The 17636-nt window shown below is 40.7% G+C and overlaps 1 long non-coding RNA gene across 2 annotated transcripts; it reads left to right on the forward strand.

Moving 5' to 3' along the window:
- Positions 1-5356: 5356 nt before the first annotated feature.
- Positions 5357-16277, forward strand: LOC119649496. Of its 2 annotated transcripts, XR_005249140.1 has the most exons (6): positions 5357-5394; positions 5465-5577; positions 5636-5864; positions 5926-6054; positions 15858-15935; positions 16001-16277. It is a non-coding gene; the product is annotated as an uncharacterized LOC119649496 (long non-coding RNA). The 2 variants fall into 2 exon arrangements; XR_005249139.1 differs by having other exon boundaries at positions 5363-5577.
- Positions 16278-17636: the final 1359 nt, after the last annotated feature.

Genomic DNA, 17636 nt, shown 5'->3' on the forward strand with positions numbered 1-17636 from the left:
CCGCAAGTCAATTTCTCAACTTTAATCAATCACACTTTTCTGCCCCACCCAATCCATTTTGCCGAACCAAACATCGTCGATCTTGGCGTCTAAAAGCAAGAAATTGATAGATTCTAACGAAATTGCATGCATAGTCCCAAAATACTGTGGTCCCAGCATTTCCACCATCTTTTCCTCGATTTTCCACTTCCTCAACGCCCATTTCCTCACTATTACTCCCATACAAAAAAGAAGACCGTCTTAATCCACATAGCTTCAAAGCAATCTCAGTCCTTTCTTAATTCGCAAAAACTTTGATCGGCGCCGTACGGTCCAACACGCATTTCGACTCCAGTTGTAAACTTTTCGACTTCCATCGCGGCAAACGTTCTAGTCCCTTGATTGAGTTGGCGCTGATTGTCTTTAAAACGGACATTCTCCTCGGTATTATTCTTCCCAGACCTCAGAATAGCTTTCGACTGGGTATGGAAATACTAGACTCGCTTTCAAGCTTCCTAAATATGTCTCATCCATGTAAGCTTATTCTTAGGTTCCCAGATGAACACAAATTCCAAATCAACGTCCAACAACACCTTTCAGCCCCATCCGTATGTCAACAAGACACAGTCTCCAAGATTCAGCCCTTTCAACCACCCAGTTTTCCCTATACGAAACTGACCTTACAACTCTAATCCCATAAAAAGCCAACAATTAGCGCTTGACTTGATCTGTAGAGCGCATTCAGCAGTTTCACAGCTTCCATTTATAAAAGTCCCTCTACCTTTTCTTCAGCCTTTGTACCGTTTACAAGCGGCTCGTCGTGATCTTTCGCGCCATTTGGTTTTCTCAAACTCCTGATCTGGGAAAATCCTTCTATTGCCTGGGTTGAACTTCTTTACCGAAATGCATTTTATTGCATGCTAGTAGAGCATATATAGAGCATTGCGATACTACATTTATAACAGAAAAGAAGCCAGCATTAAAGTTAACTTTTACACCTGTGGCGTCGGGTTTGGATATAGGAAATCGGCAATGGGATAAGAACTCCGACGTAGAACGACCCACAAGTGGAAGACAAGAAACTTATGACGAGCTTAAGCGAATAGCAAACTGGACGTGCTGAAAAAACTGTGAAAATACAACAATCACACAATATTAAAATTTGACAACGACATGTAGTACCTAGCACGTAATAAATGCATATATTGTGTGAGAATATCCACTTCGCGTGATACTGACATTCAAAGTCTTGAATTTGAACAGAAACGGCAATTTTGACCTATTATAACTTTGTTAGTAATGGCGGGATTTTCACCAAACTTGGCAAAATCATGCTCTATTGCTGTAATTTCGAGATTCTAGGAAGAACTTAAGGGAGGGGTGGAGGGAGGGGGGGGGGGGGGGGTTACAGTCAATTACTAATAATATTTATTGGAACAGATATCGACAACGAGGGTACTTCAGAGCCTAGATACCATATAGTGGCAGCCGCTTCTTTTTCCCCGATTTTCCATCTGGGTAGTTTCTGAGAATGGGTTTGAGAAAGTAATGACCACCTTCAACCCCCCGCACTACCCACCTCTCCAACAAATGTCAAAACTATGACAGGCTTCGGAAAGTACTAACCGAGACCTTCCCGTTGATGCCCCACATGACTATATTTGGGGGAAAAATGTACACCATCCTTTTGCACATATGGGGGTCCCCTCTTAAATTCGACGTAGAATGATGTAGCTCACTGTATGCAGGTAGTGTTCAAAGTTCCCACCTTTCCACCAAATTTGGTGTAAATCGCTGTAACCCTCAGAAAAACAGACAGACAGTAAACCGATTCTAATAAGGTTTTCTTTTACACAAAACCTTAAAAATTTGCGAACCAGTGAACGACTTCATACGAGGCTGTAGCACGCAAACAATTCTCTGTAAGGATGACCAAGGAAACATCCACGCCGACATTAAGAAAAAATTTATGTAATACTTTATGAATCTGCTCAACCCAGTGGAAGCGCCATCGACTTTGACGAACCTGGAAACAACACACCAGTCGAAAGCAACCCTGTGTAACCAAAAACTAAACAAGACCCCGGGATTCGATGGTATTCCAACTAAACTATTACAAAGAGGAGGAAATTGCCAGTAAAATTTACTCCATAAACCTATTTTAAAAATTTGGACCAATGAAAAATGATTTGACGACTACTACAAGAGCGTAATTTGTCCTACACAAAGGAGAAGACAAACCTATCTGTAACCACTACAGAGACATTTAATTGTGCACGTCCTACAAGATCCTGAAGAAAATCATCCCAGCTAGATGAGAGCCATATACGGACCAATTAATTGGTGAATACCAATGTGGCTTTTGAAAAGGGCGATCCACGATGAACCAAATTTTCACGGTCACAATTATTGGAAAAGTGCTATGAGTTCAATATCGATGTGCATCAGCCCTTCGTCGACTTCCCTCAAGCATATGAAAGCATCAAACGAGCACCAATACATCGTATCATGCGCGGGTTTCCCCTACCAGAAAAACTAGTATGAATGACCGAGCTGATGATGGCTAAAACTGAACCCCATGTAAAGATGCTTGGTGAGCTAACGAAATGCCTTGAAAGGAACTGCCGATTAAAACAAGGAGATGGACAAGTCCCATGCTTTTCAACCTAGCCCTCGAATATTTTACCAAGAAACTGGAGTTAGGTACCATGACAACATATCTCTACAAATCTTCTCAAATAGTGGAATTCGATGGCGATATAAACATTATGGCACGTTCAATTGCAGACGTCAAGGAAGTATTTCTACAACTAAATGAAGGAGTGGCCTAAGAATTAATGAAAAGAAAACAAAACTAATGACCGAATCAGGAAAGCAGGCGCCAATACGACAAAACCTGTCAATAGGCGACTTGAAAGCATGGACAACTTTGTGTACCTAGGAGTAAACATATCGAAGGATGGTAATGAAAAGGACGAAGTTCAGCGACGAATAATGATGGCCAACAAATCATATTACTAGTCATACGGATAATGAAAAGTAAAAGGGTGGATAGGAAAAATAAGCTCAGAATTTGCAAGACCTGTACTACTGCATGACTGTGAAGCGTGGACTCTAACGCAAGGGTAAGAGAAGTCCATCGACATATTCGAACGTAAAGTTCTGCGAGGAATTCTGGACCGGTGGAAGATGAAAATAATTGGCGAATTAGATATAAACCATATGTTGTACCAGCTCTATGACAACCTAGCGGCATCAGTGGTGATAAAACTAAGAAAATTGCAATGTGAGCTGGTCACGTAGAACAAATGAATGACAAGCGAATACCTACCAGGGTATTCAAAGGCACACCTGAAGGACGCCGCCCAGTGGAAAAGCCACGCAAAGGAAAGAAAAGGAAAGGACTCAGAGGATGAGACCAGTGAAAAGCTGCTGAAATCTTCCAACTGGAAGGATTGAGATGGCTGAAAGAAGTCTATCGTGTAGGCAGACGGCCGATTTGAAGAAGAAGTAAGACTGGCGAATTAGATACAACCATGAGTTGCACCAGCTCAATGACGACCCAGCAACATCGGTGGTGATAGAATTACGAAAATTGCAGTGTACCTAACAGGGTATTCAAAGGGTCTCCTGAAGGACGCCGCTTGGTGGGAGGACTCATTGGACGAGGCCAGTAAAAAGCTGTTGAAATTTTCCTACTAGAAGACGCGATCGAAGGATCGAGATGGCTGGAGGAAGTTTATCCTGGAGGCCAAGGACTGATTTGACCTGTATGAAGTAAGGGGTTTTGTGGTAACGCTTACAATACCCCATTCCATTATCTCTATAGATTTGTTCAACCAAATCCTTAAATAATTGAATAACACTTTACGACCCCCAAATTCACCCCTAGTAAAGATTTTAATGGACAGAGCCCAAATTTAATTTCTTTTTTTCGTAAAATCAGCTATTGTTTGTGGAAATTTGCATTTAGCCTAAAATGACTCCAAGTTTAAATTTTCTTTCATAAATATAATTTTTTGCTGGGATTTAATGTTAGCATTAATAATTGCATTCATTTATACATGAGAAACCCGAATAGTGACATTCGATCCCTACAGGAAAGAATGGATAAAAAGAAAATTGACAAAAAGAAAAGGAAACAACTTTCGAAATATGTGTAAGGAAAGAAAATGTGTTCTTGAAGCATAGGGGCATTTTGATACACCAAACGGCAGAAATCTTATATCTTATTTATTTAGATTATGCTTAATTGGTTTTAATTTTTTCCTGTTAGACTAGAAACTGACAAGTGCTTTTGTGTACTGAACAGTTAGCAATCTTTATTGTTAGTTTGAATGAATATATTCCCTCTAGCAGAATTTTCCGATACTACACAAATACTTTAGATAACAGAACTTGAAAACGATACTTTCAAGAAATATTTTCTAAAGCTTTACCGACTTTGAGTACTGTCAATAAACGACTTTAGTTGATTTAAATATTAAAAATTAAATATCACATAAACCGTTTGTTGAATAAAAATAAAAAGGAAAGCAAATATCAAAGTGGAATCAAAAAGAAATAGCTTAAACTAATTTTTGTTTTATGTTTGAATAGAAAAGTATATCAAATTTAATTTTTAAATATATCTTTACGCAAATCTATTGAAAACTGTGGCAAATATTTATTAATTCGACAAAGCTTTTATAAAAGATTTTCATAAATTTTTCAAAAGCTATAAAACTTTAATTTTCAAAAGCTTGATCCAAATACTTACCAAAATCCGACTGGAAAGCTCATCATTCAAATTCAGGGACCCCAAATTTGGCTGATGCAATCAGATACAAATTTACATCTTCAATCTCAACAGAGGACATTGCCCTTCTTTGATTTTATTATTTTCGGTAATACAACAAAAGGAAGAGAGTCCTTTTTCACTGCTTCGGAGAAGAGGGTAATGACAGAGGCACAAATTCAAACTAATCACAAAATCACTCCTGAAACTCCACTTACGAAGCACTTCACTTCCCCAAACGCATTAAAGCTTCACTGAAACCACCCACACTTCCGCGATTCTTCTAATTCGCACGCACTTTACGAAGGATTTCATTGTAAGCACTTTAAGGAGCCGGAGAAGCTATGTTGAATCGAAATCACTCAAAAATTTAATTTTTATTGCTATTTTGGAAATATTAAAGTGAAAATTATAGGAACGATGCATCATTTCACATAACCGATATCCCACTGCCTTGTACTTCGCAAGCTTTTCCAAAACCACTAGAAATTTTATGATGAAATTTCTTCGCGGGCAAGCATCACATACGAGGTACTTTTATGCTATTACATGTTGACCTAATTGTTTTAAATTAAACACAGTTAAAAGATACATGGTGAAGAAAGTTTGAATTCGTGAGATATTGGATGTTGATTTTGGTTGGTTCGAGGTGTAATTTGATTTCAGTTGTTTAGTAAAATTATATTTTCAATATTTTTCTCATTTGAGGGGTTGCAAAAAGCGCGTTAACCTCCCATTATTTTTTCGGTCCAGTTGCCGGAGTTTAGTACTAAATTGAATCTTTCTAGAAAATTTGGAAAATTCAAAGTGGATAAAAAGTGGTACTTATAAAGAAATTGAAGTGAATTAAAGATTTATAACGTATTTTTATACTTCCAGACTAATGTTAACATAAAATGATACGAAGAAAGTCATAAAAAAGAAAATCGTGTGATTCAAAAACTAAAGTATATGGAAATATCTGTGGAATCCTAAAAACAAGGAAACAAAGATGTCCTTATAAGCTAAAACGAAAACTTAAATTGATTGAGTGTAAGTTTTAGTAAGCTTGAATACGGAATGTCTAATCTATTAAATCCTTTGGGGATAAGTGGTAGTAGTCACATCGGTATTGTTAATATTTATATAATCCTGTTCCTGCTTTCATATTTTCTTTGCAATTATTTCAGGTTGGGACGACGTCAATTAAATGAACAAAGTTGAATAATATCGTCAATGACAGTTTAGAAAGAAAATTCATCAACGCATCGCACATGTTCATTTCTATGTATCACTTGAACTATCTAGAATGCCAAGAAGTAAGTTTGATATGTTAATTCATATTTTAAGCTAGTGGTGCATTAGAGATTGTCTGCTGTTTGTAGTCTAGCCTAAAATTGGAACCGACTGCCTCCAAACTACAATTTTTATTTGTCAGTGTAGATATATATATTTCCGGGGCAACTTACCCCTTCATCAGTACAAAGCTACTAAAAACAATTGCGATTATACGGTTCTTTTATAGTTAATTAGTAATTACGCAAATTACTTGAAATTTTTTTTTTAATATTACCCTAATTACCTGTTAATAACCGTCGCCAGTCTTATTAATTTTGAAGAGCAATTACCTGAATCTGTGTTTAATAAGCACATCACGTCTTCTGTCAAATTTCTAGAGTTTCCCAAAGGTTCAAGGTTGTCGTTCGGTTTATATGACGCAGGAGGTCATGAATTGGATGGGCTTCTTCGACTATGTGCGCTGCCACTGATGATCTTATGAACACCTTTTGTTTCCGAAAAGTTTGGAGGAACCTAATGGTCTATCAATTTTAGTGGTTCATTATTCATCTTATTGACCGTATATTTTCATTCAGAATTAACATTATTTATTTGTCAATAAGGGAAAGACGAATACATCGACTTATTCCCCCTCCAAACGACCCGAGACGTACAAACCGCCTTCATCCAGATCGAGCAGGCGGCCATAGGCGCGAGATCTTGGGCTGCACATAAATTAAGGCAAGACAAACTATATGGTGGCAACGTCAATACCAAAAACCAACCAACCAACAACATCAAACCGCACTGGTCAAATAGCATGAATAAGGATAGTAGATTCATACAACTTTGAGACCGTTGACAATTTCTCCTATCTAGGGTCGAAAATCACAATGTCAGCCAACAGAGCCTATTTCAGTTTACAAAAACTGTTCCGCTCGAAAGGTCTTACCATACGGTCAAAACTGTTACTGTACAAGACAATGATCTTGCCAGTCCTCATGTATTCCTCGGAGAATTTTGGCCCCCTACATGAGGATGGACGATTCCGTAGCCTACATATCGACGAAATCTATGAGCGATACCATGACCGTCTGGTTGCGGTGGACGAGTCACTTAATCCGTATGGATGATGATGATCCCACCCGGAAAGTCTATAAGGGCAATATCTATGGTAGAAAAAGAAGGCGAGGCAGACCCTGCCTGAAATGGAGCGATGGCGTGGGCCAGGGTGCTAGACAGCTTTTAGGGATATCGAATTGGTGGATCTCCGCGCAAAACCGGAATGTCTGGAGTTTCTTATTAAGGCAGACCTAGACCGGATACCGGTTGTTGCGCCGTTGATGATGATGATTCGCCTCCAAAAGCTACGAGTTCACTGCAGACTTCAATCTTTACTTGCATTCGGCTTACCGAGCATTTGCAAATCTACTTTGGAAATTGCTTTTGATCTTTTCACTCGTAATCAATGGTATTCCTAGCATGCGATCCATGGTTTCCGAGTAGCTTCAATTCTAAGCCCCTAAAACCAAAACCAATACGAATGTCAGAGCTAAACCCTAAGGTTGTATTCAGAAAGTTTCTGAGGTAGTTATCAGTATCAGCACTAAGTTTAATATTATGTATGATAAGTTTCTCCAGTTCCGACTTGACACATACGTAATATTTAAATTAAAGTTTTAATACCTTAGAAAATTAAAAAATTCTAATGAAATGGAAAATGGAAAACATATGACTGAGATATTGACACTCTTACTAAGTATCCCTTGAAAGTTGAAGTGGGGAGTAACTACTATTTCATGATTACTGTAGAAAATGATAAGACAATTTAAGGAGAGGGAGGCTTTCCAGTATAAAACAAGGAGGGGGTATAAAATAGTTTTTCCTCAAATTTAACTGTGAGAAATTTCAAACGAAAGGCCAGCATTTTATAAAACAAGTCTCATATTTGTCACTGATTGCAAAGTAGAAGGGTAATGGGTTAAACAAATGCAAGCTTGAGGTAACTCTGCCGTCAGTCCTTTGGGAATGCTCATAACCTCTTCCTTTACCAACGCACCATTGCTCGCGGTTACCTGAAATGCACTTTAGCTCCCCTCACGACTTTCCGAGACCCTTGTACTCCTCCTTTACTATTCTGCGCCAAGTGCCATGGAGGCGACGCACTCGTCGGCCATCTTGGGAGAATGGATTCCACAGTATATCGTAGCCCGCAATACAATTGTTGCCCTTTCTTAATGTGTGACCGGTTCACTGACACTTCCGTTTTCCTATCACATAGCATATGAGTGCCAAACTTGTGCACGGACCAAGTTGTTCGTTTGAGATAGTGTCAGCCCAACCTACTCCGATGATATGACACAAACCGGTATTGACGATAGCTTGGAGCTTTTGAGTAATAGTGCAGTTCATTTTCCATGTGCTACTCCCATGTAGCAACACAGAAAGAACGCAGGCACAGAACAATCTCAAGTTTTCAGATTTAAGACGGGGCAGAAAAAGCGTATCTAGCACTGCTAATGCATCGGGCAACATCTAGTTCGGTGCCACCGTCGGGAGCAACCACTCTTCCCAAATATATAAATTGATCTATGCCCTGCCCATTAAGACCCGTCAGACTGAGAACCTTGGCTTGGTTGGTGTTTATCTTCCATCCGACTCTACTTACCTCTCTTTCCAAATCCTGCATATTTGATCAAGGTCCATGACCTGGTGAGAGAGTAAATAAATGTCATCAGGGTAGTCGAGGCGTTCGAGGAACGATGTCATTGTCCATTGAATTCCTCCACGTCTTCCGCACAGGGAAACATAAAGAACGTCACCGATAACAAGAAGAAATAATATCCGTGACAGGATGCAACCCCGGCGGACTCCGCTTTTGGACCTCAAAATCCTCTGAGATTTTACCTCGTTCCAGCGCGTGATATCTTGCGCCATCATATCTCACTCTGATCACATAATTGGTGGTCAAAGGGTAATATAGGTCCCAGGAAGAAACGTGGATTGGTACTCACGATGGGGCATAAAACCTGGAAAACGCCTTCTCAACCAATACAAACAGCTCTATTACCAAACCCTATCTCCACCTCCACGTGTTGATCGCTGGGTGTTCATTCTTCATGAAAAACTACAGACGGAGAAGGATGGAGGCGAGTCTCCCGCGACTAAAAACGGGACAAATTGTACCAACTGGTCTTCCAGGTTAGAGGGTGGGATTGGGCTGACACGGAAAACCGATGTTACGAAGCCACGGAAGGAGCTTCGAACAGAATGGATTTTAAAACGAGGAACCCGGCAACGTCAACGGAATAACGATTTGGGCATTTTTTCATGGAACGTGCGCTTCCTGTACAGACCAAATGCTGCTGAGCACCTAGCCAATACCCTCTCCCAATATAAGACTGATGTAACAGCATTGCAAGTGATGCGCTGGACAGGGACCGGTTTCCTGGCGTAGAGTGACTACACCATATATTACATTGGCCATCCAGCAAACCATGTGCTCGGAGTTTCTTAGTCAGCCAAAAAATAAAACCTGTTGTTATCGGCTTTGATAATATAAGCGAGAGGCTATGCACTCTGCGTTTACGAGGCAAATTTAGAAATATAAGCTTCATTAATGTTCACGCCCTAGGTTGAAGAAGAATACATTCTACGAGACAGTTGAGCAGACCCCCAGAGCCTCTCCCAAGTATGATACCAAAATCATACTTGAAGATTTCAACAGTCAAGTAGGGACGGAGCCCGTATTCAGGCACTACGTCGACTCAAATAACTCACATAGGAATATCAACGATAACGGATTGCGGATTATTCAGTTAGCAGTATCACACGAAATGGTTGTTGGAAGTACCTGGTTTTGGCGGAAAGCGCTCCACAAAAATACGTGGGCCTCTACAGACGGGACCACTTTCAACCAAATTGACCACGTGCTGATTGAACGCCGCCACCTCTCTGTCTTGATAAATGTAAGAATATATAAGGGGGCCAATATAGGCTCGGATCACTACCTCGTTGGTATAGTGCTCCGAGATCGATTTATAACACCACCTACAATCCCCTCTGAAAATCATATGAGGGTAAATGCTGAAGCCATACACAACACAGCCCTCCGTAATACCTATATGTCAAGTGGGAAATGAATGCGCAATAACCGCAGTTACAGATGTCCTGGAGATGATGCATTAACAAATGATCATCACAATTACCTGAAGAACGATACGGCCACAAATATATTTGGCCCAGCTACAGAAAAAGTCGGAGTGACTGGTTCACCGATGAATGTGAGCTAGCAACGGATAGAAGAATGCTGCATACCGAGTAATGTTGCATTTTCAAAGAACGCGGGCACGCACGAAAACTTACCACGATCTCCGTCGAGCGAAGAAGCGATTTCACAGCGATCTGTGAGTCGGAAAAGTACAGGCAGCAACCGCACCAGGCGCGGAAGTTTTACTAACAAGTCAGCAGGATGAAGCCCTACACACCTCGATGTTCAACTTGCCGATACAAAGAGGGAAATCTGAATGGTCGTATTGGAGCGATGGGTTGAGTATTTTGATCAACTCCTCAACAACCAAAATATCGGCCAGTTGTAAGTGCCGCCCTCTAAAGACGACGGACGAATTCTGTCAATAACAAGCATAGAGAGACATTTCGTGCAATTTGCCGGCTTAAAAGCCAAAAGTCAACAGGAGCCGATAGAATTACAGCCGAATTGTTTAAATATGGAGGCGATCAATTATACTAAAGCGGTTCATCAACTGATGCTCAAAGTATGGGACAGCGACTCATTGCCTGACGACTGGCATCGGGGCGTTATCTGTCCCATGCATAAAGAGGGAGATATCACACAGTGCAGTAATTATAGAGGTATCACGTAGCAGAACACCATCTATAAGACATTCTCCGCTATCTTACTATGCCGGATAGCCCTATACGCCCAGAACATAATTGATCCATACCAAAGAGGCTTTACTCCAGGCAAATCAGCAACAGATCAGATTTTCCCACTGCGGCAAGCGATGGAAAAACTGTTGGAATATGGACATCAGTTGCATCATTTTTTCACCGACTTTAAAGTCGCCTGCGACAGCATAGCCTAGGTAAAACTGTACATATTCATGAGAGAATTCGGTATCTCAACGAAATTGATAAGTCTACTAGGTTGACCCTGACCAATGTGCGAACTTTGAGACTATTGATAATTTCGAACCTATGATCAAAAATCATAACTTATAGCAGCTGCGATGATGAGATCCGCGCGTTGTTGTTGGCAGCGAACAGAACCTATTTAAGTTTACAAAAACTGTTCCGCTCGAAAAGTCTCACCATAAGGTCAAAGCTCTTACTGTACAAGACAATGATTTTGCCAGTCCTCATGGATTCCTCGGAGACTTGGGTTCCTAGCAAGAAGAATTGCGAACTCTTGGCCGGATTCGGCAGAAGAATCCTCCGAAGAATTTTTGGCCCCTACATGAGGGTCGACGATTCCGTAGCCTACATAACGACGAAATCTATTAGCGATACCATGACCGTCTGGTTGTGGATAAAATCCAGTTCAATAGGTTATGGTGGGCGGGTCACTTAATCCGTATGTATGAGGATGATCCCACTCGAAAAGTTTATATATAGGTCAGGACGCCAGACAGATTTTAGGGATATCGAATTGATGGACCTCGGCGCAAAACCGGGATGGCTGAAGTTCCTTATTTAGGCAGGCCTAGACCGGATACCGGTTGTTGCGCCGTTGATGATGATGATGGACTAATCCTCCAAAAAGAAGTCTGAGCTGAAACGGATTTCAAGTTACCACAAACGATAGCACGTAGATGCACTTGACGCACTCTATCCAACCAACGGGTAAATAAGAATCCCTTCTTTTTAAATAAGGTTCAATATTTTAGTATCACGATAGTCACACCTTATGCTGTGCAAATGATAAGTCTATCGCAATGGAATAGTTTTCAAGTGCGGATATTAGTATCCATAACTGGACCATTATTATTATTATTCCAAAAGGGCCGATCAGCTATCATATAGTCAACATTTAATATGTTCCCCAAATATCAATATTACTAGGTGTTAATTTTTCCGATGTTTTTTAATAAAGTCTGCACGACGAGAATGAAGTTGCTAATGGCAAGTGTTTAGGTTTTGCTAGTTCCAACTAAAAAATAATTTTTTTGCGGGTCTCTGCTTCTATCGGAAAATTAAGCAGAAATAAAATCGGCAACTGTTGCCCTTATTAATTTTCTGTAGTTGAAAACGTATTGTGGCTGAATTTAAAAGTGGTTTATGGTTAGGGCACGGAAAAGGTCCTCCATTATTTATTTTATTTTTTATCCGCTACTTTCTGTAAGGTCGCATCTACTCCCTGTCGAACGCATGCAAACCTGCGTTATCACAGGTTGGTCTAGCGATAAGAACTTTCACGAAAGGTTTTTTCTCCGTTATTGCGTAATTTAGTCCAATCTGTTTGTTGTTTAAAAAGTGGTGCCTCAATAACTACTGAGAAAAAAGGAGAAATTAAATGAATTCAGGTGACATGACCTCAAAATTCAGTACTGTTTGATAACTCTGCTCGCAGCTGACTATAGCACGTCACCCAGTCAGTTAGTTATTTCTTTAGTTTAGTTTTAAAGTAAATTTAGTAAAGTTTAAGAAAAATTAAATTCAATATATTTGTTTTATTCAGATATAAGTGGATTTCAGTATTGACATGGTTTTTAAAGGAAGCAAGATCAGAAATTATGGACGAAAAAAGTTAAAGCTAATCCGGCGACTCACCCAATCGTAGTTAATCCGGACACTCAAATTGTAGTCAATATACGATCACACCCACAATACAGCAATCAGTAAAACGTGCTTAATCACTAAAAAAAAAAGAAAACAAGCAAAGTCAGTTCTATATTTAACATAGTCTGCATATATACATACACTTCACACCAATATTTAAATATTGGAATTTGTGTTGAAACACCCATATCGCTATCTTAAAATCAGGTTTCTGGCTTAAATCTTTCGTTCTCGTAATCAATGTTTTAAAATTATTGGTAGGGAACAAAAAATTTATTTATAATAGCTTGAGAAGCTTCAAAACCTGTATGGAATCTTGTAAAATCTGTTGAGAGTACTCTACGAATTTGTGATAATTCTTGAGGGAGTACTACGCATGCATTGCTTTGAGAAATGAAGAAAGGAAGGGTCTCCAAGTATACATTCTTAAATAGCAAGTAAGTGAGCAATGAGTGAAATTGAATAGTAATAATTAATTTTTTAGAAAAATTTTCGATTGAGGGTGAATGGTTGGGGTGAAACTCCAGTCATCATCATCATCAACGGCGCAACACCCGGTATCCGGTCTAGGCCTGCCTAAATGAGGAACTTCAGCCATCCCGGTTTTGCGTCGAGATCTACCAATTCGATATCCCTCAAAGCTGTCTGGCGTCCGAACCTACACCATCGCTCCATCTTAGGCAGGGTCTGCCTCGTCTTCTTTTTCTACCACAGATATTGCTCTTATAGATTTTCCGGGTGGGATCATCATCATCCATTCGAATTAAGTGTTACGGTGGCCGTAACCTATGTAATGACCGCGGCTGCGCTACACGAGAGGAATCTCATTCGGTTCTTTCTTAATTAGTTTGCTTAAATAATGCATTTAATAATATGCAATTACCCTAATGTTCGCCGCAGAATGCACATTATTGAATGCATTCAGGCGAATTAATCTTGACAGAGGCGAACGATTTGCCGCATCCGCCGGCGCATGCGCATGTTGCCGAAACATGAACTGAGAGAGTTCAAGGCAACGTAGCGGCAGGCGAAGCGGTGCTGGGAAAAAAGACGAGAGGGATGTGGGGTCTGTTTTGAACTGTTGGCGGGTGAATTGGGAGGACCGTTTTTTTTTGGCGGGAGATTGAGAAGAAAGTGAAAACAGTGAAATGAACAGTTGTACGTGACTTTTCTTTTCCCCAGGTGATTGAGGAATTGTTGAAGATGAAAGAAAAAAAAAATAAAAGAAAAGAAATTGAATTCGCGACGGGGAAACGGTTTAGTGGAGGAATTAAGGGGAAATTTTGAAGGGACGTGAACGGCACGAACCCTTTATCGTCTCTGTGACGCGGTTTAAATTAATATTAACTATAGAAAATTTTAACATTCGTGGAAATAAAGTGCTACATCAGAAAACAGCAGAAGAAAGGCGAAGAGGCGGCTCCAGTGGATGTGAAATTTTCGGGGAGGCTTACCCGCAGCGTGAAGGTGTCGCTGCGGGCGGATTTGGTAGAGTTGTTTTCACAGCATATGCAAAAGCCAACGAACACGATAAGGTTTTCTTTTTTTTAGTTGAGCAAAAGAAAAATAAGAACGGAAGAAAAGCAACAAATGAACTAATCAACTATAAATTATATTTTAGAATTTTCATAATGTAATGTTAGGAACTTTCTTTGTACCACAGAATCATCCTTCGAGTTCGGAATGACGACCTGCGTAAATTTTTTTTAGTTTTTAGTTTTTTTTTCTTTTTTCCTTTCTTTAATTTAATTTTATTTTTTCATTTTTTTTATTATATATTTATTTATTTGTTGTTTTTTTTGAATACGTAATACAATATGAATTGTGTGTAATTCTTGCGTAGTTTGAGGACTTCCTCCCTTTCTTTTCCTCCTTGCTCCCGCAGAACCTGTACAAGGGACATCCTCAAAAATAAAGATAAAATAGCCTGAGGGTGTCAAGGAAGAGTGGGAGCGTCAGAGGCAGCGCCTCATTCAAGATCTGAGGCGGAAGAGGCAATAATCGGGACTGTGATCCGTCGTGGATCTTCCCATCCTTAATCGCGGCACTCAGGTCCGGAGACTTACGACTCCACGCGTGCGGTCGAGCCTTTTTTTTTATTTTTCTATTTTAGTTCGCGTGTTGGTTACTATTCGATAAGCCGTCGCGAATTCCCTAGTATTGTCCATTTTGGAATCCGGTGCGGACCCACGCATTGGAAAAGACACGTTGATTTTGTAGTAATGAAGCGTGGGGGATCAAAGTGCTCACATTCCCCCCCTCCACATTCCCGAGCCTGGCTAGCACAGAGACGTGCAAGAACGTGTCGAGCGAGCACTTTGGTGGAGCTTCAATCTTTGCGGGCGGACCTTCACGGTCAACTTAGCCATTTTTTTTTTAGGTTTCTGGGATAGCCCTGCCCTCTAGGTCGTTGTCGGCCACTTAGGATGATCGCTCTGATCATTCCACCCATTTAATGGCATTACAGATTCGTTCTATTGCCTCGTAGAAGGTATCCTTCTCCGACTCTGCAGTCTCCTCTGTAGGGGAATAAACATTAATGAGGCTTATATTTCTGAATTTGTCTCACAAGCGCAGAGTGCATAGCCGTTCGCTTATGTTTTCAAAGCCGATAACAGTAGGTTTCATTTCTTGGGTTACTAAGAATCCTACTCCACTCCACTCCCTATATTGGTACAGGGTATTCGCTAGCTGCTTGGCAGCTTCATCTCTGTGCAGGGAGTCGTTGTGTTATCCGTCTAGTCCGAAGCTCCTGTTGTGGCTTCATAACTTCGGTTTTCCGTGTAGAGTTGTCACCCCTTCCCATCCATGAACCTAGAGGACCAGTTAGTACAATTTTTCCCGTTTTTAGGCGCGGGAGACTCGCCTTCATACTCCTCAGTCTGCAGCGGTTACCACGTGGAGGTGGAGATAGGGTTTGGTAGTAGAGCTGTTGGTGTTGATTCAGTAGGCGTTTCCCAGGTTTTATGCTCCATCGTTCGTACCAATCCACGTTTCGCCCTGGGACCTATACTACCCTTTGAACACATATGTTAATATTTTATAGGTTTATCTAAAATAAAAACTGTTCAGTGACAAAGAAGAATGGCAGCAAGTGTTTAGGTTTGCCAGTTCTGACTAAAAAGTAAGTTTTTACTACAATAATGATTCACTTTATACATTAATACATAATTTGCATTTTGCAATTAGAGTGCTGCTAAGCAAGGACCTCAAGGACATGACAAGCGTTAAGATTCTACGCTGCGATGGATGAACACTCAAAACAGCGAAAAAGGGCGAGATAATAATGATCAAATATATCCAGTTCAGTGATACACCTTCCCTTTTCTTGAATGGTTGGATGCCCGGAAGGTCATATTCACACATGTAAGCTTCCCGATTCAACGGAAAATATCTAAAATTTCGGAAACATCTCCAGAAACAGATAGTTATTTGTTACTTATCCCAAATGTGTCATTTATTTATTTATTTATTTATTTAATGAGGACAACACACAGAAAGCAAATTTCTTATTACATATTGTCCTCAGAGGGAGGAGCATATTTTACGCTTAAAGCTAGAGAGGGACATAAAGTCAAAGGACCCAAGCTGTAGGGCATTGTAGGACCGGCAAAACCTCGGAATCGGAGAGTGAAAGTAAATCTCCAGCTCGGCGAAGGGTACATAAAAAATGTCCGCATTACGTGTGTTATGAGACGAGGCGATACGGAAAGTAATATCCGAGTTGGCGGAGCAGTCCATCAGACCATTGCAGAGTTCGAAAAGAGTACATATATCAAGGAAGATACGGCGTTGCTGTAGGGAGGGGAGATTGAGGGTGCGGAGTCGTGACGGATAATCAACCCGTGGAAGGTTCTTTTTGTAAAAGAGGGGCCGGGTGAATTTGCGTTGTACAGCTTCAAGAGCGCGGCCGTCACGGATGCGGTAGGGGGACCAAACTACACAGCAATATTCAAGGGTGTTTCTGACAAGGGAATTGAAGAGTGTGAAGGTGGGCTGGATTGAGATAAAGTCGGAGGAGGAACGTAGGATAAAACCAGATATTTTAGAAGCTCTATTGATGATCTCAATGAATTGGGAATTGAAACGAAGTTTATTGTCGAATATTACACCCAAGTCTTTGAAGGAGGTGATGATGGGGAGGGTTTAAGGGAATAACACATCCAGTGGCATTTGTTGACATTCAGTGTCAGCTTGTTGACTCAACACCAACGGGCTAAATTATCAAGGTTGGATTGTAAGAGAGCACAGTCCAACGGAGACGAAACAGAGGCAAACAATTTAAGGTCGTCTGCGTAAAGTAAATACGGACAGGTGAGGATGGAGGCGAGGTAATTGATAAAAAACAGGAAGAGTAGGGAGCCAAGTGTAGAGCCTTGGGGAACACCAGAGGAAGGAGAGAAGGAACCAGACGAGTGACCATGAAAAGAAACTTTGCAGGAACGGTATGAGAGATAGGAGGAAAGCCAGGAGATGACTGAGAGAGGGAAGTCTAGCAATGAAAGTTTAAAGAGGAGAATGTGACGGTCAACCGTGTCAAAGGCTTTGGAGAAATCGGTATAAATAGCGTGTACGTCCTGGCGTGAAATCAAGCGTTTAGCAACAAAGTTGGTAAAGACCAGAAAATTTGAAGCCATTGATCTGTATTTCACGAAACCATGCTACTCTTTGACAATGAGGTGACCGAAGTGCGCGGTCAACCAGTCGTTGACATGTCTTTCTAGGATTTTGGAGCAAGAGCAGAGAAGAGAAATGGGGCGGTAGTTCACAACAATGGAAGGGTCTCCGCTTTTGAGGATAGGAATGATAAGGGCCTCTTTCCGGA

The sequence above is a fragment of the Hermetia illucens genome, chromosome 2 (genome assembly GCF_905115235.1).
Source record: "Hermetia illucens chromosome 2, iHerIll2.2.curated.20191125, whole genome shotgun sequence".
Lineage (NCBI taxonomy): Eukaryota > Metazoa > Arthropoda > Insecta > Diptera > Stratiomyidae > Hermetia > Hermetia illucens.